Here is an 11,120-nt window from a genome sequence, read left to right on the forward strand (position 1 = left end):
GGTGGGCACAAACTTGACCATAGGAAGTTCCACCTAAACATGAGGAGGAACTTCTTTCCTTTGAGGGTGGCAGAGCACTGGAACAGGCTGCCTAGAGACATGGTGGAGTCTCCGTCTCTGGAGACATTCAAAACCCACCTGGACGCGTTCCTGTGCAGCCTGCTCTAGGTGACCCTGCTCTGGCAGGGGGGTTGGACTAGATGATCTCCAGAGGTCCCTTCCAGCCCCGGCCATTCTGTGATTCTGTGAAGCACCAGAGTGGCCTTCTGTAAAACAAGTACTTGTCGTCTTCCCTTGCTGATTTGCTGCTGGCGACAGGGTAGTTGGTCATTAAGCAGTCAGAGGGCGGACTCTGCCCTTGGAACATAGGGGAGGCCCCTGGGAAATGGACGTCTGATGAGGATTTTACATCAGGGTTCTGACTTTCACCTTTGGTGATTAATACCAGGATGATTTCAGATGTTTCTGCCCTGCCTCTTTGCCAGAGGCAGCTGTGGGTGAGCGCCCGCCTGTCACCACTGTGACAGTCTAGACTCTTAATCTAAGCCACTCATGACTTCAATTCCTTTAAGCTAACAACCCCACCTCAATCTCGTTATAAGCCCCGGGTGTTGGTGTCTGCCCGGGTACAGCAGTGCTGACCGACCAGCTGGGGGATAAGTAGTGGCCCCAGATCAGTTGCAAACATTGATTAAAAACCAAACATACAAGATACGGCTCATGGAGGAGCAGGGGAAAGCTGGTTTAAGAAACCTGGGGCATGCTTTGGATGGTACTTAAAATGAGTAACTGTGGTACAGTGGGGGAAAGAGGGTCCCACGAAAGACATTCGTCTTTAGTAATACAGATCTTTGCAAGGTAGATCAAACTATCCATGGCTGGTACCTGTCATGTTGCTATACTGAAGCTTAACAAAACTAGGAAAGTGGTGGGTTTTTTTGGTTTTGGGTTGGTTTTTTTGTTGTTGTGGGTTTTTTTGTGTTTTTTTTTTTTTTTTTACAGAGCAGTTAATTTCTGTTTAGGTTTTAGTATAAAGTGATGCTTTATTTAGCATGATTATTAATGAAATAATTCTCTTATATTGTATTTTATACCCGTGCCTGTGCTTGCTGGAGCTTGATGTCTCTGGTGTTGAGATGTGATGCGTAGAGGGAGGTGGTAATTCCAACCTGGGGCTTTCTCGCAGGTTTCTTCAAGAGCTGTTGGACTGCTGCAGGAGCCACGGTCCCAGCCCATTCCTGACACCCTGACACCCATAAGGGGCAGCCTTTATGTTAGCCTCAGATAGGAACCAGGGGGTGTTCCCCTTGCTGCTGTTCTTTTCAAATGGCTTGGTACTTTAAATGGTACAATACTTATTTTTGGTTCAAAAGTAACCATTTTCTTTCCCTATAACCACCCTGAGTTAGCTCTCCCCCTTCTACAGCATTTTAATTCTTTTCTAGTACTTAGAAAATCGCTAGTTCCTTAGTCCTTAGAAGTGCTCCAAACCTCCAAGCTTCTGCTCCTCCTCTGCTGTCTGAACCCTGAACTCCCTGGAAACTGCATATTTTTTTATTGAGCCTGCTTTGATCTTTTACTTAATCTGGTTTTAATTGTATTTATATTTGTTTTATGATATGCCATTCTGTTTGATTGTGTTTTAATATCTCTGCCAATGGTTGCAACTCAGAACTTGGCTATAAACGGGATGTCTCATCTCAGTAGGGTTACTTTTTTCCTGTTAAAAGATTAATACGGTGGCTGCTGCGGTCCTGTGAAACCTCTAGGTCTGGCTTCCAGGCTCCCAGCAGTATTGCCTCTCATTACAAACACCCTGTTTTTAACATCCCAAACCCTTTTCTTCCAGAGACCCCTCTGTAATGAGACTTCGTTACTTAGACAAAAATTAATTAGGCTTCTCTCATTATCAGTGTTTTGATCAGTTGTGCTTTAAATGAGTTCTAATTAAAATGCACATTTTAAAAACCTTACTGCTGAATCCTATTCTAATAGCTTGTGTCTACTGCGGCGATGCCCTGCTTTTGTGCTGTTTGCATTGTGCCACTTTCACAGAAGTCTGGCACTGATTAGGATAAAAACTTGCACGATTTTTTTTTTTTGCTTGTTTTCTACATTTTTTTTTCCAGTTTGACTGCCAAATGATTGCTCCTGAGAGTGGGGATTAGAGATGCGATACTATGTTCTTTACATATGGTAAAACTGATGAGCCGAGTTTTTCAGTATCCTTTGTGGTCGTTAACATTACTTGTCCCCAGAATATTTCAAAACATAGGGGAGAAACTATGTGCTCTACTTGCTACTATTTGGTTGCCTATTTCTGCTTACCTTAGGTGTTCTGTGTTGCCCTTAATATGTTATTTACGTTGGCAGGACTGCACGATCTGCCCCAGTGGCGTCCATCACACGCTAAGCCGAAGGCAGCTTTGCTGGGATGCCAGTGGGCGTACTAACGACAGCTAGAGGAGCGCACGTGGAAGGAAGGCTTGCTCTCCTTAATAAAGGGACTAATACGTGACGTCCAGAAGATGCTTACTGTAAAATATTTTGTGCCCTTTAGTAGTTTCTGCTGTGAAGCCCATTGCAGAACAGTAGCAGAAAGGTGCTAATGCTGTTTTAAAGATGAGGAAACATGCATTAAGGACGTGGCAGCCTGTGGCGGTGCTGGGAATAACCTTCCCATCGCCACCGTTCTCGGTCCCTCCAACTGCGAGGTGTAGTTTCTCTCCGCTCACTTCTAACACGCATGTGCCGCTGTCCTGTACAGAGCTATTTTGCTATGTTTGGCTGATAGACGCAGGGGATCAAGCAAGCAGCCAGAATGTAGCCATCCCTCGTCCAGAGAAAGAGGGCATCTTTTTCATAGAGGCCGAAATGCCATCCTTGAGCCCCAGAAGCTCCCTTCAATGCCAACACCAGATCACTGCAGATTAATTTAATGTTTGCAGACATTACAGTGATTGACAGTCAAGTTGAGTGGAAAATTCCGGTTTAATCCCACTCTGTGTGCCACAGACATGGGCTCAGACAGCTTGACCTACATTTAAACCTGGGCAGCAAGAAACTCTTAGGGGAAAAAGAAAAAAAAAGTAGTTTTCATCTCAAAGCAGTGAGGATGTTCCAGCTTATTACATGTCCCTGTGTATATGCATACACTCGTAATTGTGTTACGATGCTGTGAATATTTCATAAGCTGAGCCAAGTTCACCCTAGTTGGCTTTACTTGGTGAAGAAGCCATAGAAGTCAAACACAAAAGCACGACTGTGCTCGCATAGCCGTGGAGCAGGGTTTATGGCAATAGCAAAATGTACAGGAGCTAGTCCGTTCCTGACAATGGGGTTAGGATTGTAAGTGCTATAAAATTTGCCTACAGCTGCAAACTTTGTAGCTCTCGGCGGGAAAAAGCTGATGAGCTGGTGACTTTCACTAATGTTTCGTCAGGAAAAGCCTAACGGGTAAAGCTCGACTGACTGACTGCAAAGTCGGTCTGGTTCGTTTGGCCTCCTTCGTTCTGCAAGATCAAAGGTGCTGGAAGTTGCTTGAAAGTTTAACTGTGTTTGTTTTGGGCAGTGGCCGGTACAATATTAGGTGTCACCGCTTCGCAGCGAGAGGTGCACTGGCGCGTGTTAAAAGCCATATGGCCGAATGACAACTGCATTAGCTACTCAACACGCAAGCCCTCTCACCTTTTGAAATTACGCTGTATATTCTGCTGGTATTATGCCCGTAGATAAGAAAATATGCAGGCTAGCTCCAGCCATGTGCCAGGGGAAACAGACACTGTCCTCTAGTAAAATTATGCTCTGTCAGGACAATGGCATCAGGTACACTCGAATCACCATCTGACAGTAACACAGAAGATATAACGTGCCTGTCTGTTTTCAAACTGTACTCAGAGTAAACTGCAGCTGTAGTTTCAGTGCTGCTGGTGCGATGGCAGTTTTACTTTCTGTTTTTAGAGCAGATTGGCTGTATACAGGTACCTACTATGCAGATACATGCAACTCTGCTTAAATACAGGACTACTGCACAACAACCAAAAAATGTACAATATACTGTTAGTGACATTAGGCAGAACTTGGAGTACTCCTTATACAAAATTATAGTGCGTTATCTTTATTTTCCTGGTTTATCTAATCCAGGATAAAAATTAAACACAGGTATTTGGTGATCCGAAGCATTAGCCATCAGTCAGCCAAGGCTGAGAAATTTCCCTTCCCCCACTAAAATTCTTCCGAAGTATCTCCTTCTGCATTGAAGCACGGCTGCCACACCTGGGAGGTGGCTGAAGGCCGTAGCTGTGTGCAGACACCTGCTTTTGGGGGAAAGGTGCTCTGACTCAGCTCTCGGGGAGCGCCTGGGTAAAGAGCAGCGCCGTCGGCGCGAAGGCGCTGGTGGGAAGTGCTAGACGGTGCCAGCTGAGGGCACCTCACACCACTTACCGCAGAGCCTATTGAGCATGAAGGGCAAGTACGGTGTTACTTCTCATATCTAACTTCTGTTCTCTTGGCTCCACATCCTTATGAGCCATCTCTGGGAACTCTTTTGGCATTTACGGGCATGTCCATGTGAGACAGATAATAAAAAGAAAAGCATGTGGCAAACTGGCAGCTTGCGTATTTAGCACTTAATGGTGGATCTGCATCTTGTCTCCATCTGCTTTGAGACCCCATTTGGGAAGACATCAGTAGGCACAGGGTCCAGGTGACCGCAGAGTTTGCAAGGAGCCCATGCTGTCTGTCTCTCCACGCCTGCTTCACTGCAGAGGGGCTGCCCAGACAGCGTTATGAAGTTATCGGTACTGGATCCGTTCCACTGCTGACTGCCCAGCAGTGCAGTTTTGGTTTGGATTAGGTGTGGGATCACAACTGCATTTCAGATGAATTCAACACAGCGTATCTGAAGTGGAAATTACCTCAGTTTTATGACTTTATTCTGATTGCAAGAGAACATTGATTCATCATGATATTAAAAGGAGGAGGACAGAGACTGTAATGAGTCAGTGCCGGTGGAGTTGACTCAAAACCTGTAGCATGTTTGAGCAATGTGAGATCATATGTGTCAGGAAGCCATGGCACATGTAATCCAGTACTAAGTATGCTAAACATGGATTTAGCCCACAGGTGAACTGACATTATCAAAACGGTGTTTGGCAGCAGCCTAACCCTTCAGCTACTCCAGCATGAAGCCGCCTAACACAGCAATATCGCCACACAGTTCATGAGTTACTCCTAGGGAACGCTGAAGCCCAGAGGTTGCAAACGAGATCTTGCCAGGAACACCCGTTGCCCATCCACGTGCTGCTTTCTTAGAGAGCTGGGACACAGGAGATGTCCCAGTGTGAACCTCTGTTTTCCCATGGAGGACAGTTCTTTAAGGTAATAAACAAGCTTTAGGGAAATGGGGCTTCACCTTTAGAGGTGGGTACTGTCACGACCATCATTACCCGCCCTGGCTCCTGGCCAGAGATCTGTGTCTGCTGCTGCGCCTGTGAGGAGCAAGTGCTCTCTGGGCAATCATGGAGCTGCCCCGCATCATGAGGATGTCTACGTCTGGCACCTGCAAAGCACTGAGAAGCTTTCAGTTCTGCACACTAGTTCTGCACAGAAAAAGTAAGAGATTTGCAGACTACTATGTATTTTTTTTTAAACACTACCTTTAAAAAAAAAACAAACTTAAAAAGAAAAACTTTTTAAAAACAGTGCTGGAGAATTTATCTGAGGTAGGTTCTCCTCCAATTGTGGTTCAGCCTCTTTCTGGCCATTTGGCCAGATACAAAGCAGTTAGAAATCTTTATTTAATTAGGTCTCTTTATGAAACTCTTTCCCTGTCGTATTAGATTTGGGTGGGTTTTTTGATTTTTTTTTCATTCCTAAGCAAGCCTGTGTCCCCTCCTCTGTGATTGTCCAATCAATTCATCAAACTCAAACCCAAACTTAATGCTACATGTTGCCCTGCAGGCTTATGAAATCAAGACATATTCTTTCTTCTCAAGAAGATCATCAAAATAGCCAGCTAATTGCCAGGGGATAATTATGATTCTCTAATTATTATTGTTGCTGACGGTAAGTGATGAACAAGGACGAATGCAGCGTGATGCTCTAAGCTGACACCCTGAAGGACACACAATCAGAAAATGTGTTTTGCCACTGTTTCGGCTCTGGCCTGTTATGGGGTCACAGCTTTGGCTGCAGCTGTTCAGGAGACTTTGGCTCCAGCCCCTACCTGGGCTGCACCTTCAGCTCTGGCACTAACTTCAGCCGCGACTGGCTCTGGTCCCTGTTCAGGCGGTAATTTTGACTGGCCCCATTTTTTTGGCCATTGCCTTGGCTCCAGCCATTGCTCCATCCATGATTTCAGCTCCGGCCTCATCTTGGGCTGAGGCTTCGGATCTAGCCTGATGCCAGAGCATGACTTTGGCTCCAGCCCTGTTTCAGGCAATGACTTCAGTTCTTGCCCCATCTTGGGCCATGATTTTGACTCTGGCCCCTGGTCAGGCCATAACTCCAGCTGCAGCCCAATACTGGGCTGTGATTTTGGCTTGGCCCCTATCTTGGGCTGCAACTTTTGGTCCAGTGCTAACTCGGGCTGATACTTGGACTCTGGGCCAATGTTGGTCACAGCTTTGGCTCTGGCCCTGCTTGGGAGGCTGTTGCAGCTCTGTCCCCATCTCTGTCCCCATCTTTGTCTCTGGTCCGATCTTGGGCTGCAACTTTGGCTCTGGCCCTTGCTTAGTCCACGACTTCTGCTCCAGCACTACTGCAGGCAGCAGTTTCAGCTTTTGGCTGATACCAGGCTGTGGTTTTGGCTCTGGTCCATTCTTGGGCAGTGATTTCAGCACTAGCCTCTGCTTGGGATGCACCTTTGGCTCAGACCCCATCTTGAGTCACAGCTTTGGTTCTGTCCCCTTACTGGGCCATGACTTTGGCTTCCAGACCCTTCTTGGGCAGTGATGTCAACTCTGTTCCATGTTTGGGCTGTGACTTCTGCTCTAGCTCCACCTTGAGCCATGAGCACAGTGGTGGCTGCATTTGGGCCTCATCTTCAGTTCCTGTCCAATATCAGGCCATGACTTTGTCTCTGGCCCAATATTGGGTTATGACTTCAGCTCTGGTCCCTGCTCAGGAGGCTACTGTGGCTCTGACTTCTATTTAGGTCATGACTTCAGCTCCAGGCCCATCATGGGTTGCGACTTTGGCTCTGGCCCCATTCCAAGCCACAAGTTTGGCTGTAGCTCCATATTGGTCTGTGACTTCAACTCCAAGCCCATCTTGAGCCACATCTTTGGCTCTGGCCCAATCTCAGGCCATATCTTTGACTCCAGCCCCTATTCGTCTTGCTAATTTGTGCCCAGCCACATCTTGGGCTGTGACTTTCCCTCCAGCCAAAATCTTGGTCCGTGACTTTCCCTCCAGCCAAAATCTTGGGTCATGGTTTCAACTCTGGCTCCAGCTCCAGTTGTGACTTCAGCTGCATCCCAACTTCAGGTCACGATTTCAGCTCCAGACCATCTCTAGCCTCTGACTCAGGTCTGCCCTGATAGTGGGTTACTACTTCAGCTCCAGTGCTTGCTCGATTTGTGCTTTTGGCTAGGGCCTGATAAGAGGTTGTGAGTTTGACTTCATCCCCATGTCAGTCTGCAGCTTCATCTCCAATGCCATCTCCAATGCCATCTCCAGTTATGATTTTGGCTCTAGCCCCATCTCTGGCCATGGCTTTGGCTCCAGCCCATCTTGAGTCACTATTTTGGCTCCAGCTGCATATTGGGTTGTGATGTTGGCTCTGGCTGTGACTTGGGCTCCAGTCTCACATTGGTTTGCAGCTTCTGCTCCAGACCTGTCTTGGGACGTGATTTCAGCTCCAGCCCCTGCTTACATCATGACATCTACTCCGGCCCCATCTTGGAGTCACAGTTTTGGCACCGAGCCCTGCTGTGATCACAACATGTGCTACAGACCCATTTGGTCTATGACTTCATCTCTGGCTTCTTCTCACTCTGTGAATTTGGCTTTGGACCCGTATTGGGCGGTGACTTCAGCTTCCGCCTTATCTTGGGCTGCTACTCACCGCCAACCCAAATTCAGCTCTGGTCCATGCTTAGGTGGCTACTGCAGCTCTTGCCACTATTTGGGCTACGACTTTGCCTCTGGTCCCTGTTCAGGCTATTACTTTGTCTACAGCCCCATCTCAGGCCACTACTTGGGCTCCAGACCTATCTCAGGTAACAACTTATCTCGAGCCTAATACTGGGCTACGCCAGCCCCATCTTGGTCAGTGATTTCAACTCTGGCCTGACCCTGGGCTGTGACTTTAGCTCTGGCGTGATTGTGGCTCCTGTTTTTTGGCTCCAGCCCTGCTTGGACTACCACTTCACTTCCATCCCAACTTCAGGTTGCGATTTCAGGTCCAGCCCCATCTCAGGTTGCAACTTCAGTGCCAGCCCCATCTGAGGCTGCAACTTTTGCTCTGGTGCCATCTTGGGCTGCTACTTTGGTTGCAATCAGGTGTTGGGCTGTTACTTTGGCTCCAGGCCTCTGCTCAGGAGGCTACTGGAGCTCTGGCTCCTAATCCGGGTGGTGACTTTGGCTCCAGACCCATCTTGAGCCATGACTTTTGCTCTGGCATGATATTGCATCGCCACTTAGGTTCCAGCCCAATATTGGGCTGTGACTTCAGCTCTGGCCACATCCATGTCTGCAACATCATCTCCCAGCTGATATTGGGCCATTATTTCAGCTCCAGCCTCTGCTTGGACTCTCATAACTACTCTGGCTCCTGCTTGACCCTTCCCTTCTGTTCTGGTGCTATCTTGGGCTGTGACTTTGGGTCCTGCCTGATATCAGGCAGCAGCTCTGGCTCTGGCCCATGCTCAGGCTGCAGCTTTGGCACTGGTGCCAAATCAAGCTTTGACTTTGTCAAGATAGCAGGATAATACTTCAGCTCCTGTCCCATCTTGGGCAGCAATTTCAGCTCTGGTCCCGCCTAAGGTTGCTCTTTGGGATCCAGCCTCATCTTCAGCTGTGACTTTGGCTCTGAAGAGTGCTTGAGCTGAAAGTTCAGCTCCTGCCCCTCGTTGGGTTTTATCTTTGGCTTTCGTCTTCATTTGGGCATTATTTTGTCTCCAGCCTCGCCTCAGGCTCTTAATTTGTCTCCAGACAGACCTTACCTCTAGCTCTGGCTTAGGCTGCTACTTCAGCTCTGGCATCACATTGGGCCATGACTTTGGCTTGAACTACTGCTTGACCGGTCACTTGGCTTAGGCCCTTACATTGGCTGCATCTTCAACCCCGTCTTGGACCACTACTTCTGCTCTGGCTCCTTTTCAGGCAGCTACTTTGGCTCTGGCTCCATCCTGGGATGTGACTTTGGCTCTAGCCCCATCTCAGGCTGTAACTTTGGCTCCAGGTCCTGCTTGAGTGCTACTTCAACTTCTGCTTGGACTGCAACTTCGTTTCCAGCTTCTGCTCTGGCAGGCACTCAATGCCTTCACTTGTGTACCCATACCGGAGGCAGAGAGTGCAATGCCCTGCAGTGGTGTTATGTGCAAGTCAGGGAGCAGATAGAAATGCATAAGTCACCAAAGCAGCAATTTCTCTCCTGCCTGTGAGGTGGCAGATGCCTTAGTCCTGGCCTCAGCAGATTTCTGAAGGTTTTGCAAAGAGGTGGAGGGACTCATGCCCTCAAGGGCAGGTTAAAGGCCCTTTCCCATGAGGATGCTGAGCTGCTAGGGGAAGGCAGCAGCCCCTGCTAGCATTGACTGGAACGCGCTCCTGGGCTTCTGCCTGGGCTTTTTACCTCACCAAGGACTCTTGGCACTCCACTGGGGAGAGTTCAGGGAGCTCTGATGGGCACTCCTTTGCTCAGGTCACTTTTCATCTGCCTCAGTGCCAGCTCTGGGTGCTGCAAACTGTTTGCTTTCCTAGGCACCTGCTCCTCTGTCCCTTCTGTGCTGCCAAAGGCACCCACTGATGCTGCTCCACCTTGAGGGACACTGCTGCAACATTGGAGTGTGCCAATTGTGCTGGCTTGGGCATCGGTAAGAAGAGACCATTGCTTGATGCAAAAGCGCGGCCTGTGAGCACATTCCGTGTGTACTGCCTCACCAACCCATCAGTAACAAGAACTGCACCCTAACATTGTGGCAAGAGCTATGGAAATTAAGTTGTAGGTGAGATACAATGATGAAAGTCAACTCTATCCTATAGTTAAAATTGCAGTGTAGCTGGGTACATGCTGGGGAACCCAGTGGACTAACGTCATTCATTCCCTGGGTGGCACAGGAAGACTCCAGCTGGTCTCCGCACTAATGAGGCAACGCATTGATTCCAGACGAGGCTGACTTGGGACAAGGTCACCAGTACAACAAAGCATGTGGCTAATTGTCACAAAAGCTCTCCAGGTCAGATTTTCAAAGTCTTGAAGATTGCCCTTCCTACCCTGTGTAGATTGATCTCTTAATTGTGTGCTTTATTAATTGACATCCTGGCTGAAGGATGCGGCTGTCCCAGAAACTCCTTGAGGTTGTTCATGCTGTAAAACTGACCCAACAGTACACTGATGAGACACTTGCCAATAGTCACTATAAGCTGTTCCTGCAGCCGCAGAAATGGTCACACGGGACAGCTTATGGCACGTAGTTAAGACAGGGGATCTTTTGTACTTAGCAGGGGTAGTGATGGAGCATGTAAGTGCTGAAGTGGTCACAGGCCAGCTGGACATGGGGAAGGGCAAGAGGATGGGGGTACCAAAAGAGTGTGTCTGTGTAATGAACAAATTCTAAGATGCCTGTGGGCTACAGATGCATCCTACGACACCAAGGTGCCCCTGTGCACTCCCTGCCTTGTGCAAAGAGGTGGATCCTGTGAGCTGCACCAAGAGGTTCCCAGATCTGGCCCCAGACAAAGGGGATGATCATGCAGTATTACTGGGGCAGACTTCTGGCTTTGCAGAGTACTGCAGTACACAGACACCACTGCCCATGAAAATGGAAAACCAGAACAAATGCCAACATCAGAAGAACGTGTGCAAGAGGACAGTAAGGAAAAGTACACTAAAATAGAAAAAAAGAAAAGTATCTATTAACTCAAATCCTACAGTAACACTCATCTCAGCAGAAGAG

The sequence above is a fragment of the Rissa tridactyla genome, chromosome 2 (assembly GCF_028500815.1).
Source record: "Rissa tridactyla isolate bRisTri1 chromosome 2, bRisTri1.patW.cur.20221130, whole genome shotgun sequence".
Taxonomy (NCBI): Eukaryota; Metazoa; Chordata; class Aves; order Charadriiformes; family Laridae; genus Rissa; species Rissa tridactyla.